Below are 16,164 nucleotides of genomic sequence, written 5' to 3'. Positions count from 1 at the left end.
TAGAGATGCAGGTGAAAGACAAGGAATGCATTTCGGGTTTTGACCACTGTTACTCCTATTTTCCTTTAACTCTGAGCAAGCTCTCTATTCTCCTGCCCTAAATAATGTCATCTGGGCTGGCTCACGACTGTAATCCCAGCACTTTGGGAGGCTGGAGCAGGTGGGTCACACGAGATCAGCAGTTTGAGACTAGCCTGGCCAACATGGTGAAACCACGTCTCTACTAAAAATACAAAAATCAGCTGGGGGTGATGGCACACACCTGTAATCCCAGCTACTTGGGAGGCTGAGGCAGGAGAATCGCGTGAACCTGGGAGGTGGAGGTTACAGTGAGCCGAGATCATGCCACTGTACTCCAGCCTGGGCAACACAGCAAGACTCTGTCTCAAAAGAAAAATAAACAAATAAAATAAATAAAATCATCTCTAACATGGGAGATGAGTTAAGAAACACTGGGAGTGGTACCAGGCCTTACTGTCTCTCAGTCTATTGTCGGCAATCATTATGGGAGGAGCAGTTGAACCTGTGGAGAGGGCTCAGCTATCAGACTTCTTCCTAGAGAAGCTTTCTGGGTGAGGAGGAAGAAACCAGGAATTCTGAGTTTTTCATATTGGCCTGGGTAGCCAGTGTGGTAAAGTGAAATGAGCATGAAGGCAACTCCTTTTTCTTTCTTTCTTTTTTTAAATCTAATTATGCTTTCATCTATTTTTTTTATCTCTCTTTTTTTTGACAGGAGTCTCAATCTGGGAACAGGCTTAAGTGCAGTGGTGTGATCTTGGCTCATTGCAACTTCTGCCTCCCGGGCTCAAGCGATTCTCCTGCCTCATCCTCCTGAGTAGCTAAGACTACAGGCTCGAGCCACCAAACCCAGTGAATTTTTGTATTTTTTTAGTAGAGACGTGGTGTCACTATGTTGGCCAGGATGGTCTTGATCTCTTCACCTCGTGATCTGCCCCCCTCAGCTTCCGAAAGTACTGGGATTACAGGCCCAGCATTTTTTTTTTAAATCTAATAGTGAAGTCAACTCCTCTAAGAGTCAAAACTGTGGCTCTCTTTTATTGGTTATCTTAGGCAAGACATTTCTCTCTGAGTCTCCATTTCCTCATCTCTTAAATGTGGATATTATTATTTGCCTTGTGGGTCAAGTAAAATAGGTGTGAAAACTCAACATCCTTTTTGGATGTAAAATAATGGTGTCACCTTAAAGCTGTCATTGAGGAGTCAATAGTACCATCACACTGAAGCTATTGTTTGTTTGAGACAGAGTAGTATCTCCCTTTCTCCCAGGCTGGAGTGCAATGGCCGGATCTGGGCTCCCTGCAACCTCTGCCTCCCTGGTTCAAGCGATTCTCCTGCCTCAGGCTCCTGAGTAGCTGGAATTACAGGCATCTGCTATCATGCCCAGCTAATTTTTTGTATTTTTGTAGAGACAGGGTTTCACCATGTTAGGCAGGCTGATCTTGAACTCCTGACCTCAGGTGAGCTGCCTGCCTTGGCCTCAAAAATGCTGCGATTACTGGTGTGAGTCACAGAGCCTAGCTACACTGGAGCTATTCTGAAAAGCAGCGCCATCATTTGGTCCACCTGTGCACATGAGCCTCTTCGCACCATGCTGAAAATGCTTTGCACTCCCAGGAAGTTTGCCTGTAGAGTCAACTCCCAACAGGTGATGCCTGAGCTTTGGTTTGATGGAGTATTCCTCAGTCTTCTGGAATCCCTGCTGTACCAGGTTCTGGGCCTAAAACAAACTGCATGGGCCCTGCCCTCACAGAGGTGCACTCTAGTGGGGAGAATAAAGAACCACTTGTTGCACTTATTTAAATGATTACAGTGTGATAAAGGATTACTGATAGAGGATTTACTGGATTTAGCATTGACAGATAAAACACAGGACACACAGTTAATTCAAATATCAAATAAACAAATGTTTAGCATTGAGTATGTCCCAAATATTGCATGGGACATATTTATAAGAAAAAAACTATTCATTTGTTAGTATATTATTGCAGGGAACATACTTATACTGGAAGATGATTTGTTGTTTATCTGACATCTGGCAGCCCTACTTGTATCCCATAGAAACCCACAGTAGAAGCAATTGGCCTGGCCTGCAAAGTCTTCCCAAAGTAAGTGGTAGTTAAGCTAAGAGAGAAGGAGTTGAGTGGAAAGAAGAGAGGAAAGAGAAAGCATTCCAAGTAGAGTAGCAGGATGTGGGAGGTCTGAAAGCATTATTTCTGGAATGTTATAGGGCCTACTTGATACAGAATGACTAGAACACACGCTCCAGGGGAAGAGATGTAGGATAAATAATAGCTAATATTGATATGAAACTTAGGTGCCAGGAATTTTGTTACGCTGTTCATGTATATTATATTCATTTCATCTTCCCAGTAGCTCTATGAGATCGCTTCTATTTTATTCCCCATTTTATAGAGAGAAAACTGAGGCATAGAGAAGTAATTTTCCCAAAGACACAAAGCTAGTAAATGGCAGAACCAGGATTTAAACTTAGACACCATGCTCCATAATCACCATGCTTCACTAGCAAGATCATGCAGTGCCTTGTAAACTACTTTAAATGCTTAGACTTTACCCAAAGCCACTGAAGAGCCCTGACCAAAGGAAAGAGAGGATTTTTTTTTTTTTTAGATGGAGTTTTGCTTTTGTTGCCCAGGCTGGAGTGTAATGGCGCAATCTTGGCTCACTGCAATCTCCACCTCCCGGGTTCAAGCAATTCTCCTGCCTCAGCCTTCTGAGTAGCTGGGATTACAGGCATGTGCCACCATGCCCGGCTAATTTGTATTTTTAGTAGAGACCAGATTTCTCCATGTTGGTCAGGCTGGTCTCGAACTCCCGCCCTCAGGTGATCCGCCTACCTCAGCCTCCCAAAGTGCTGGGATTACAGGTGTGAACGACAGTTCCTGGCTGAGAGAGAGATTATTTTTTGTTTAAAAAATTACTCTAAGGCTGGGTACCGTGGCTCCTGACTATAATCCCAGCACTTTGGGAGGCCAAGACAGGCAGATTGCTTGTGCTCATGAGTTTGAGACCAGCCTGGGCAGCATGGTGAAACCTTGTCTCTATAAAAATACAAAAATTAACTGGGGATGGTGGCATCTGCCTCTAGTTCCAGCTATTTGGGAGACTCACGTGGGATGGTGGCTTGGGCCTGGGAAGTGGGAGTTGCAGTGAGCCAAGATCATACCACTGTACTCTAGCCTAGGCAATAGAGCCAAACCTTGCCTCAAGAAAAAAAAAAAAAAATCCAAATTACTCTAGCTGATGTGCTATGTGGAAAATAGATTGGAGAGAGCAAGTTTGAAGCCCAGAGGTGCAGTAATTCAGGCAAGAGATGATTGTGGGTAATAAGGATGGAGACAGAAGATTAGATTCTAAAGATTTAGAAAATAGATTACAGAGTGGGCTCCATGTTGAAGGTTAGGCAAATTCAAGAAGCTCTGTGAGTCTGACTATGTATCAGGCAAGTGGGATGGTAGTTAAAACGACGAAACCTCTGTCAGTTTGTTTAAGGTCAAAAAGAAAGTTCCATGTTTCCATTCAATTAAGTCTTTACTGTAAAGATAGAGCTTCATCAGGATGCCAGTACCAAAAGACAGTATTTAAATAATGAACTTAAGTAAATACCAGTGGTTACCTTTTGTTCTTAATTGTCGCTTAGTTAAAACAATATCCTCAAGATTTTGACTGAATTAATTAATGAGAATATTCAATATAAACTTGTACATGGCTCCACCGTGCGTCATGGAATTTGGCAAAACAAACCTTGAAAGGAGCTTTTCTTAGTATAGCATCTCAGTCATAAGCAGTCTTTTAATTCAGGGGATAGTTTTTATGTTTTTTTTCTAACTCTTAATATTGGATAAAACCTCATTTTAATAGATTTAACTTGGATATAAAAGCCTTCTTAAACTTGTCCTCAAAGCTGAGGGCTAGGTTTCATATCTAGGACTCCTGTCTACTGCTTACAAGAAAAGGCATATTTTATCTCCCCTTGATCATCTCTCCTCTATAGATAGAGTAGGAAAGCAAGGAATCTCAGCCTTCACTTCATTAAATGGCCGTCATGACGTTCTTACCTCTTTCCTGTGCCTTCTGACGTTGTAGCAGTGTTTACTTGTAGTCATTTATTAATTTATTCATCAAATATTTTTTGAGTTCCTACTATGTACTAGGCACTTTTCTAGGTGCTGGGAATACCACAGTAAATAAAATAGACCAAAATTCCTGCCCTAGTAAGCTTTATGTTTTAGTTGGAGGAGACAAATAATCAAATAAATGTATGTTTATGTTAGATGGTGAGAAGAACTAAGAAAATAAAGCAGGACATGGGAATGGGAACTTTAGGCCATGGAGTTATAGAAACTTTAAATAGGGAGATCAGGAAAAGCCTCTCTGAGCAATTGACATTTGAGCAAAGACCTGAAGAAGTTGAGAGAGTGAATCATGCTTATTCTGGGGAAAGGGCATTCCAGGCAAAGGGACCAGCATGTTCAAGGGCCCTGAAACAGGAGTGTGCCTGGAGCAGAGTAAGGGGGCAGAGAGTGGGAGATGAAGACAGAGACTGTGACAAGGGGTGCCTAGATTTTTAAAATATATTAATTATTACAATTACTTCATCTATTTCTTTTTAGTTTTAAAAATGTGATTTCTGGGCCAGGCACAATGGCTCATGCCTGTAATCCCAGCACTTTGTGAGGCCAAGGTGGGTGGATCTCTTGAGGCCAGGAGTTTGAGACCAGCCTGCCCAACATGGTGAAACCCTGTCTCTACTAAAAATATAAAAATGAGCCAGGCATGGTGGTACATGCCTGTAACCTCAACCAGGGAGGCTGAGGCATGAGAATTGCTTGTACCAGGAGGTGGAGGTTGGAGTGAGCTGAGATTGTGCCACTGCATGCCAGAGTGGGGGACAGAATGAGAATCTTCCTTAAAAAAATAAAAAGTGATTTCTGGAAAATTTCAATTTACATATGAACAGCCTGGGCAACATAGTAAAATCACATCTCTACTAATTTTTTTTTTTAATGAGGCATGGTAACTCACATCTGTAGTCCCAGCTACTTGGGAGGCTGAAGTGGGAGGATCACTTGAAGCCAGGAGTTTGAGGTTATAGTGAGCTATGATCATGCCACTGCACTCCAAACAAATTTTTTTAAAAATTTACATGTGTGGCTCACATTGTATTTCTGTTACACAACACTATTTTAGAAGGATTAATCAGACTGAGAATACATGTGGGTGACAGGAGAGGGATGCAGGCAAAAACAGAAAACCACTTAAACTGGAAATCACTTAAGAAACTATTAAAATAATTTAGGTGAGAGATGATGGTGCCTTGAACCAGGATAGTAGTGAGGGAATATATTCTCCCACCGGGTCCACGAGGGGGCGTAGTTTTAAGGGCAAGAACTTACCAGGGCCATGCCCCCCTCCCATCTCTCTCCATCTGGGAGATTTAATGGTTTATGTTTAAATTTCACTGGCGCAGGAAGAAACTAAGAGTCAATGGCTCTAGTGGAAGTTCTAAGGAACTCCTTTCATTGGCCCCCGGGGTCTTGGAGAAGGTGGGGGTTCCTCCCAGGTTGAGTCCCTTTCTTCCACACCCCTTCTGACTCCATGTTTGGGTCCCCTTCCACGAACACTCCCTTGGTGGAAGCCATCTTTCTCTCTCTTGGATTTCCCCTCTGGAGCTCCCTTCCACAATCCTTGTGGAAGTTTTCTTTCTTCTTTTTTTTTTTTTTTTTCTCCTTTCTCTATATAAATAAAATCACTTTCTGGAAAAATTGTGTTTGAGGTCTGGTATTTTACGGGCATACAGCGCACCTGCTGTGGTCCCCGCTCTCATTCTTGAGAGGGCAGAGACCAAGAACCTGCAACATTCTCTCTGGGGAACTGTGCCTCCCCAGCACCCCAAAAACCCAGTTATAGTAGGTAGTAGAGATGGTGAGAAGTTATTAGATTCTGGATATGTTTTGAATATAGGCCAACAGAATTTGGTATAAAGATAAATAAGGGTTGGGCACAGTGGCTTACATCTGTAATCCCAGCACTTGGGGAGGCCAAGGTGGGAGGGCTGCTTGAGCCTAAGAGTTCAAGACCTGCCTGAGAGACACTGCCTCTACAACAAATACAAAAATCACAAAATTAGCTGGGCGTGGTAGCTGGTGCCTATAATCCTAGTTACGTGGGAGGCTTGAGCCTAGGAGGTTGAGGCTGCAGTGAGCCATGATCATCCACTGCATTCCAGCCGGGGTAACAGAGTGAGACCCTGTCTCAAAAAAGAGAAGATATAGGGTATGAGAGAAAAGTCAAGGGATGACCCCAGATTTTCTGACTTGAATAATTGAAAATATGAAGTTGTCATTAACTGAGATGGAAAAGATTGAGGGAAGGAAAAGATTTCATGGAGAGGATAAGGAGCTTGAGTGTGTTACACTTGAGACATCTACATCCACTTGGGGATGTAAACAGGTATTCTAATATACAAGTTGAGAGTTCAGGTGTGAGGTCTGGGATGGAGATGTGAATTTGGGTGTTAGCAATGAATAAGGGTAAATAACATAATTGACATTAAACAACGAATTTTGTGTCTCCCTCTATCTCACCACAGTGTTTTTCTAATGTTCCACTTCCCTATCACTGTTGAATGCACTGTTGAAACCCAATTCAATGTAGTTTTAGACAGGACATATAATAAAGTGACATTCCTGCACATCTCTTGATCCCGTGCTCCACCTTCTAGAGATTTTGACTGTCAGAGATATCAGTGCCATGTTTTCCTCTCCTCAGTATTTGTGGTTGGTATGAACAGTTTGGTCCAAGTTAAACGCATTTTTTTCCCTATGAAAAGTCTTTAAAATTAATTTCTGTTTACTAATCTCTCTGGGACCTGGGCCCAATGCACCTCAAATGCACTAGGTAAACCTAAAATACTTTAAAAATGTAAAACCGAATTAAACTCAGGCTTCTACATCAAAAGCCGCTTAACCACGATTTGACCAGTTTGTTTTCAGGTGTGGTTTATAAAATCTGCAAGGCGGTGTTAACATAATGGAACCAGAGGTTTTTAAAATTCCAGTTTGGCACTTCAGCTTGAGACAAAACCCCCACCCTCACTATGTTCCAGCTCTATGATGGGGGCTGAAGTAGGAACAATGCATTTACTGACAGTGCCTTGTTTTAGCAAACAACGTAGGTTACTGCCTAAATTAGAACATTTGCTAGCGCCTTACAATAATGCTTAAACTCAGTTTTGATGTCACTAAAAATGCTAATATTTACTTAAGACTATTTTCTATTAATGTATTTAAGCATCAAAATTGAGACATATTTAAAGTAACTTGAAGTCAGACAAGTTTTGCTGGTATTTAGTACACAAAGGGCAGCATTTCCAGCACATTTTTAAAAAACCCGGACGTTTGACTTACATGTCTAAATGTCCACCTGGGAAAAAGGCTGTCTGTTTGTTACCTGCCTTCCTGGAGTTTTGCCAATCCCCAGTTCATTAAAAGTTCAGTATACACACTCAAGTGCACTGCTTCTCCCCTCATGCATAGATGTGCTTTTTCTCCCAACTCTCCTCAGATTCCCTCCTATCTGTGGCAATCTGCCCAGCACAGACATCACTGTGCAGTAGTTAAGAGCTTTGGCTCTGGAGTTTGACTCCTAGAGTTCAATCCCATCTGCAGTATACTAGCTCTGTGAACCTGGGCAAATTATCCAACTTCTGTTCCTCAGTTTCTAGCTGTTGAAAAAATGGAGTAGTAAGGGTGTCCTATAAGATTGTTATACGATTAATTAAGACATATACATTCATGTACTTTTCAATATGATCAGTTGCTGATATAATTATGGTTTTTTTTCTAGCTAAGGTATAAGGTATGTGTGTTTTTGTCATCCAGGGTGGTTGGAAAATAGTACTTGTTTTTAAGTTTCTTAAACGGTGTGTGTGTGTTTATAGTTGCAAAGAGGCTACTCTTCATATTATAGTTCTACTGGACTTTGAGATCTGAAGCTGGTCTTTGAGTACTGAACTAAAAGTCTAGCCCTCCAAATAAACATCACCTGGTGTAATTTTTGAGAACTTTTACTTCTTTTTCCTTTCTTTTTTTTGAGACAGGGTTATCGGTCTGTTGCCCAGGCTAGAGCAACACCATCAGGGCTCACCACAGCCTCTTCATATGTACCCCCCAACTGGGCTCAAGCAGTCTTCCTGCCTCTGGGGACTATAGGCACATGCCATTATGCCTGGCTAATTTTAGTTTTTTTTTGTTTTGTTTTTTTGGTTTTTTTGTTTTTTTTTTTTTGTAGAGGCTGGGTCTTACCATGTTGCCCAGGCTGGTCTCAAACTCCTGGGCTCAAGTGATCTACTCATCTTAGCCTCCCAAAGTGCTAGGATTACAGGCATGAGCCACTGTGCCCAGCCCAAGAAGTTTTACTTCTGTAAAGGTTAAGTCTCTTCTCTTTGCCATATTCAGATGCAGGGGCGGAAGGTCTCTAGCACATCAAGAACTAAAAGGTAGAAGCACTGCAGCATAATTATGCTTGAAGCCAGCCCAAGTCTCCACTCTGTTATGGTATGGGATACTAAGTGACTTATTTCAGTGGGCCTTCCAAGCATTTTCTCAAACTGTGATGGTAGCCTGATGCTTATTCTACTGGATTCCCTTTAGATGGTATTGTTGCCCATGTAGACATAGGGCTGTCAGGAGCAATGAACCTTCCTGATACTGTGTGTGTAACATTTAGGGTGTTGCAATTTACTTATGATCTGGTCAAGATTTTGTTATACTATCAAACTTGTTTTGAGTATTATGTGGCTTCATTATACCATATACCAGTGTATAGGGAGCAGAATCTTATCTGAAGAATGAGGTTATTTGCTTGGAGAAAAAGTGCTTTCTAGAAAAGAAACCAGAATAGAGGGAAATATGTTGGTAATTTGCAGGAAGGAAATATCCTTCTTGTATTTGCCAGTCTCCTGCACCCCCCTACCCCACCCTGGTATTTGGGTATCCAGGAGATTTGCTCATCATTGTCAATGGTGAGTTTGAAAGTGATATGCTGCAGATTTTGTAATACTCTCAGTATAGGGAAGTATGACACAAAACCAAGAGACTGTAAAAGAAAAAGATTTATCAATTTGATTATGAAAAGTAAAAAAAAAAAGTTGAAACTAGAAAACTACTTTAACTCATATCACAGATATAGGCATAATTTTCTTCACTTAGATCTTAGCCAAAAGGCCAAGAAGCAATTGGCATAATTTTCTTAAAATATAAAAAGCTTTTATAAATCAGTATGAAAAAGACTGACAAGCTAATAAAAAGCAAATATTTTAATAGTTTACAGAAAAATGTCTTATATGAAAAGATGCTGACACTCAGAAAAATCCAAACTTTTATCATAATTGATAAAAATCCAAATGTTTGATAAGATGCTGTAGGTTATCAATATGTTGTTGGTTGTAATGTAAATTACAACCATTTGGAAGACAATTTGGCAAGATCTGTAAACATTTAAAATGCACATAGTCTTTATCTCAGCAGTTCTACTCCTGGATGGTTAGTGTACATCAATGCAAAATGACTTTATACAAATATATTTGTTGCAATATCCGTGTTAGAAGTAAAACACTAATTGTCCTCCATAAGGGACATCCAAAAATAGAATATTATGCAACCATTAAGAAGAATGAGGTCAGCCAGGCACGGTGACTCACGCCTGGAATCGCAGTACTTTGGGAGGTTGAGGTGGGCAGATCACGAGGTCAAGATATCCAAACCATCCTGGCCAACATGGTGAAACCCCGTCTCTACTAAAAATACAAAAATTAGCTGGGCATAGTGGCACGTACCTGTAGTCCCAGCTACTTGGCAGTCTGAGGCAGGGGAATCCTTGAACCCAGGAGGTAGAGGTTGCAATGAGCTGAGATCACACCACTGTACTCCAGCCTGGAGACAGAGAGAGACTCTATCTCAAAAGAAGAAGAAGAAGGGGGAGGGGGAGGCACACGTTCCTGGACTTTTGTTGTTGTTGTTTTTGAGATGGAATCTCACCCTGTAGCCCAGGTTGGAGTGCAGTGGTGTGATCTCAACTCACTGCAACCTCACTGCCTTCTGGCTTCAAATGATTCTTCTGCCTCCAAATGATTCTTCTGCCTCAGGCTTCTAAGTAGCTGGGATTACAGGCGTGCACCACCATAACTGGCTGCTTTTTGTATTTTTAATCAAGATGGGGTTTTGTTATGTTGGCCAGGTTGGTCTCGAACTCCTGACCTCAGGTGATCCACCCGCCTCAGCCTCCCAAAGTGCTGGGATTACAGCCATTTGCCACTGTGCTGGCGGCAGATGTTCAAAATAGAGGATTAAAATAAAGTAAGGTATAAAATAGCATGTTTAATATGTTATCACTTTATAAAAGATATATGTATATATGTGTACATGTACATACACATATGCACACATCCTTATATGTGCATAGAATATCGCTGGACAGATACACAAGTAACTGTTTACATTTGCTGTCTTTGGGGAGAAGATTTGGCAGATTAGGAGACAGAAATAAGAGGAAGAGGGACTTTTTTCTGTGAGCTGTATGGATATGTCATTTGTTTTAAAAATAGCACTATTCATATGCAGCTGGGTGAAAATTAAAGAGCAGGGAGCCTAGGTGAGGCCTTTAAAGTGGTAATAGCTATTATATATGGATATTAGAAAATAGTGGATGGAATAACACAGTGCTTGGGCATCCCAGGAGCAAAACTGTGTAACTTTGTATGTGAGACTGTGGATATAGTTTGGATATTTGTCCCTGCCCAAATACCATGTTGAATTGTAATTCTTAATGATATAGTTGGGGCCTGGTGGGAGATGTTTGGATCATGGGGGCAGATCTTTTGTGGCTTGGGGTGCTTTGTGATAGTGAGTTCTCATGAGATCTGGTCTTTTAAAAGTGTGCGGAACCTCCTCACCTCCCCATCTCTCTCTCTCCCACTCCTTTGCTCCTCCTGTCACCATGCGATGGGCCTGCTCCTCCCCCTTCGCCTTCTGCCATGATTGTAAGCTTCCTGAGGTCCCTCTAGAAGACAAACAGATGCCAGCACCATGCTTCCTGTACAGCCTGCAGAACTATGAGCCGATTAAACCGCATTTCTTTATAAATTATGCTGTCCCAGGTTTTTTTTTTCTAAATAGCAATGCAAGAATAGCTTAATATAAGCTGGTTTTGCTTTTTGTTTTGGAACTTAGATTTTATCAGTGAACAAACATCCCTGCCTTTGTGGAGCTTATATGGGGTGGTAATGCAGGGAAAGACAAACAGTACAGGCTCTGGAGCACTGGGAATGCCAGGTTGTGGTATTGAGGGACTTTGTTAAAGAAACTTATCTTCCTGGGTCCGTGAGGGGCGTGGTTTCAAGTTCTTTGACTGGGTTTCCCCGAGCACTGGCTAGGTAGGGAAAGCCAGGTGGGGCTCCTTTGTCCCAAATATCCCACGGAAAGCTCTGGGAGGGGAGGGCTCTGTAACTCAGGACTGTGGACCAAGTAGCCAATCTGGTATCAAAGTCAAATATCAATCACTCCAGAGGAAGTTTGAAAGAACTCCTCTCATTGGATGAGAACATGAACGGGGAGGGAATAACTCAAGAGTTAAAACTTAAGCTGCTCCTTACCTGAAGGGATAGCCCTCTCTGGATTCCCCTCCCACAACAGCGTGTGATCGGATTCTCTCTGTCTGTCTAATAAATCGCTCTTCCGCAACACTCTTTGGGTCCACAATATTTATTCTAAGGGCAAACTCACCACGCCTCTGTAGCCCCTTTCCCCATTCTTCCTGGTTAGAGAGGTCAACAACCTTTTCGGACCTGGGAGCTGGGTACCTCCCATGGTTACAGTATTAAATGGGCTAGTCAGAAGCAGCTTATTGGAAAGTTAACACGAGCAGAGAGATCCCTTAAGAAGTAGAGTAGTTGGCCATGTGGACATTTGTGGGTATAGTATTCTAGTCAGCAAAACTAGCCAGTGCAAAGGCCCTGAGGCATGGACATTTGGGCCAGTGTGTGGGAGACCAGCAAGGCAGCCAGCGTGGCTGGAGTAGGAGTGAAAACAGTAGCAGATGAGGTCAGAGAGGTAATAGGACAGATCATGTAGGATGCTGTACCATTAACATTTGCTGGGTTCTTTAGCTTATAAAGTTGTGTGTTATATTTTATTGTAGCATTTAATCATTACCTCAACCATATGAGATAGGTACAACTACTGTCCTCATTTTACAGATGAGAGAACAAGTTCAGATTAAGGAGCTTGCTTGAAGATGCAGCTAGTGAGTGGAATATTCGGAATTTAAATCCAAGTGTATGATTCCAGTTTGGACATTCACCCCTGTGCTGTTCTGTATTTATTTATTATTATTATTTTTTGAGATGGAGTTTTGCTCTTGTTACCCAGACTGGAGTGCAATGGCGCGATCTCAGCTCACCGCAACGTCCGCCCCATGGGTTCAAGCAATTCTCTCGCCTCAGCCTCCCAAGTAGCTGGGACTACAGGCACATGCCACCATGCCCAGCTAATTTTTGTATTTTTGGTAGAGACGGGGTTTCACCATGTTGACCAGGATGGTCTCGATCTCTTGACCTCATGATCCACCCACCTCAGCCTCCCAAAGTACTGGGATTATAGGCTTGAGCCACCATGCCCGGCCTGTTCTGTATTTATCAAATGTGAAGGGAGAATTAAGGAAAGGCTTTGAGGCCATTCTCAGGCCACTGCTTTGAAGGAGAGTTTTGCTGAGGGACAGAGACCCCAGAGGGAAGAGAAGCCAGCAGGGTCAGAGCTGGTTGCACTTTCTTGTGACAAATCTGGGAGGCTCTGAGGTATGTTTTAGCAAGACAGGCAGAATCCCCTTGCCCAGGTATGTACCAGCAGGTAAATACTCAGCTAGAATCGGGAATAGAGCAGAAGAAGTAAGGCTTTAAGGCCAAATAAAGCATAAAGCTATCTGGAGTGTGACGACCACAGAGTGCCATCTAATTTCCATGAACCAGTCACCTCTTAGGTGGTGGTCACATAAGGAAGTGACAGTTTACTTCATTTTTCAGGGAGAGCACTGGTGCTGAATAGATGAGTTTAAGTTGGCCAAAGTGTGCAAATTCTTCTATCTGGCAGCCTTGCTGGGAGTGAAGAGAAGGTCTCTGAAAGCAGGCTGGCCTCAGGAGTGAGAGAAGTTTGTGCCTTTGTTCTTGAGCCGTGACTAATAGCCTGCTGAAAAGTACAGCTTATCTTTCCACCTTCCATTCCTGGTACAAACATGTATTTTACATGAAGTAGCAGATCTAAGATAAACCATGAAAGGAAGCTCTTAAAAATAATTCTCCTGTTACTAGAATGTAACTGTACCTGAACACTATAGTTGTCTATCTCTGTTTCCCACAACCAATATTTAATGAGTACCTAAGTACCAGGCATCACTCTAGGTTTGCAGCAGTGGATAAGACTCACAGGACCCCTGCTTGCATAGAGCCAGGAGTGGATAGGCTGAAAGGAAAAAAGTGAGCCATGTCAGACAGGAATACATTCTTAAAATAGATTTAAAAGTGTGGCAGCCTAGAGTGTGAATGGATATCTACTTTAAATTGCATAGCCATGGATGCCTCTTTGAAGAGAGTTCTTGTGTGTTGCTAGTGTTTGCAAGTCAATATGTCAGTCTTTTTTTTTTTTTCAATGTTATGCAAATCTATTCCCTAAGTGAGATTTCTCATAATGTTGCGAATATATTTTCATTTGGGGAGCAACATTTTCTGGTGGGCAGGAATTCTACAAATATTTAGATACTGATAGTTAAGTCCTCTAAAAATAGTTATTTCACGGTAACCTGCAGAAGAATAGGAGTGAGAAGTGGGTTTGCTTACTGTATACAATGAATACCTCCCAGGTAAATGCAAGATAAAGCTCTGTGTTGTTGTTATTGACAATCTTTGTGATGATTTTAAATAATGAGCATCCAGAGATATTCAAGGAGAAAGGACTCATGCCCAATGGGGCATCATATATTAACATAACTGCAGGCTTCTTTGTTATGGACAGAGCAGATCTATCCTGTCTTTTCTTTCTCTACCACACAGAAAACAAAAAGGGCAGCAATTAGTATCTACAGACCATGGCAAGATAAAACCCTGTTCCAAATGTAAAGCAAAGCCTTCCTATTGAAAAGCAACAAAAAGGAAGGCTGAAGGGCACAATGTGTAATATGCCTACTTGGATGTCAAATCATAGGTTACAGATCAAAAGAGAGCAGCTGTTGAGGGCTGCCTAGTCATATGCTGCTTCGCGTTTATAAGAAAAGGCACCAAGTGCCTGCAGTTAACAAAAGCACTTAGTGTATGGCAGATTGGGCTGCTTTGTTGAGAGGTAGGATTTTGTCTCTATGTTTGTTCAGCTACAGAGATTTGAAATAAATGGATGGATGGAGTGGCTAGCTTTTCTTTCTCTGTGGCAGATCTGGATGTTAAATGTATATTCTTCAGGAAAAAATATGTCCCAGTACCTTTGGAGTGACTGAAAAATTCCTAACCTGCATTTCTGTATTATTATATCTGCTGTTTCTGTATCAGCTTACTGGAGTATATGTATGAACCATTTATGGAATGCTATTCTGTTCTGTTAGTCTATATGTCTGTCTTGGTGCTGTACCATACTGTTTTGATTAATGTAGCTTTGTAATATGTTTAAAATCAGGAAATGTGAGGTCACTAGCTTTATTCTTGTTTCTCAAGATTATTTTGGCAGTCTTTTGTGGTTCCATATCCATTTTAGAATTGTTTTTTCTATGTCTGTAGAAAATGCCATTTGGATTTTGATAGGGATTGCATAGAGTCTATAGAGTGCCTCGGGTTGTATAGACAATATTAAGTCTTCTAATTCATGAACATGGGCTATCTTTCTATTTATTTGTGTCTTCTTTAATTTCTTTTGGCAACATTTTGCCAAAGAAATTAAAGTTTTTAATGTATACCTCTCCTTCCTTAAGTTTATTCTCAAGTATTTTACTCTTTTTGATGCTATTATAAATGGGATTGTTTTCTTAATTTCCTTTTTGGATTATTAGTGTATACAAACAACTAATTTTTGTATGTTGGTTTTGTATGCTGCAACTTTGTTGAATGTATTATTTTTTTTATTTTATTTTTTTTTTTGAGACGGAGTTTCACTCTTGTTACCCAGGCTGGAGTGCAATGGTGCGATCTCGGCTCACCACAACCTCCGCCTCTTGGGTTCAAGCAATTCTCCTGCCTCAGCCTCCTGAGTAGCTGGGATTACAGGCACACGCCACCATGCCCAGCTTATTTTTTGTATTTTTAGTAGAGACGGGGTTTCACCATGTTGACCAGGATGGTCTCGATCTCTTGACCTCGTGATCCACCTGCCTCGGCCTCCCAAAGTGCTGGGATTACAGGCTTGAGCCACCGCGCCCAGCCTCTGAATGTATTATTTCTAACAATTTTTTTGTGTGGAATCATTAAAGTTTTCTACATATAAGATCATGTCATCTGTGAACAGAGTTTTACCTCTTCCTTTTAAATTTAGATGCCTTTTTAATTTTTCTTGCCTAATTGCTTTAGCTAGTACTTCCAGTACTAAGTTGAATAGAATGAGAAGAGTGGGTATCCTTGTCTTGGTCCTATTTTACAAAAAAAGCTTTTAGTTTTTCACCAATGAGTATGATATTACCTGAGGGATTTTCATATACTGGTTTTGTTATATTGATGTAATTTCCTTCTCTTCCTAGTTTGCCATTTTTAAATAGGATTGTCTTTTTATTATTGAGTTGTAAGAATTCTTTATATCTTCTGGATGCAAGTCCTGTATCAGGGGTATGATTTGCAAGTATTTTCTCCTGTCTTGTAGGTTGCCTTTTCCCCTCCCATCTCCTCCCCTCCCCTCCACTTCCATTGTCCTGTCCTATCTTGTCTTACTCTGTTGCCCAGGCTGGAGTGCAGTGGTGCAGTCATGGCTTACTGCCATCTCTGCCTCCTGGGTTCAAACGATTCTCATGCCTCGGCCTTCTGAGTAGCTGACACTACAGGTGTGCACCACTATGACTGGCTAATTTTTGTATTTTTAGTAGAGATGGGATTTCGCCATGTTG

Source organism: Saimiri boliviensis, chromosome 1 (assembly GCF_048565385.1).
Source record: "Saimiri boliviensis isolate mSaiBol1 chromosome 1, mSaiBol1.pri, whole genome shotgun sequence".
Lineage (NCBI taxonomy): Eukaryota > Metazoa > Chordata > Mammalia > Primates > Cebidae > Saimiri > Saimiri boliviensis.
Note: the sequence above shows the minus strand (reverse complement) of the source record.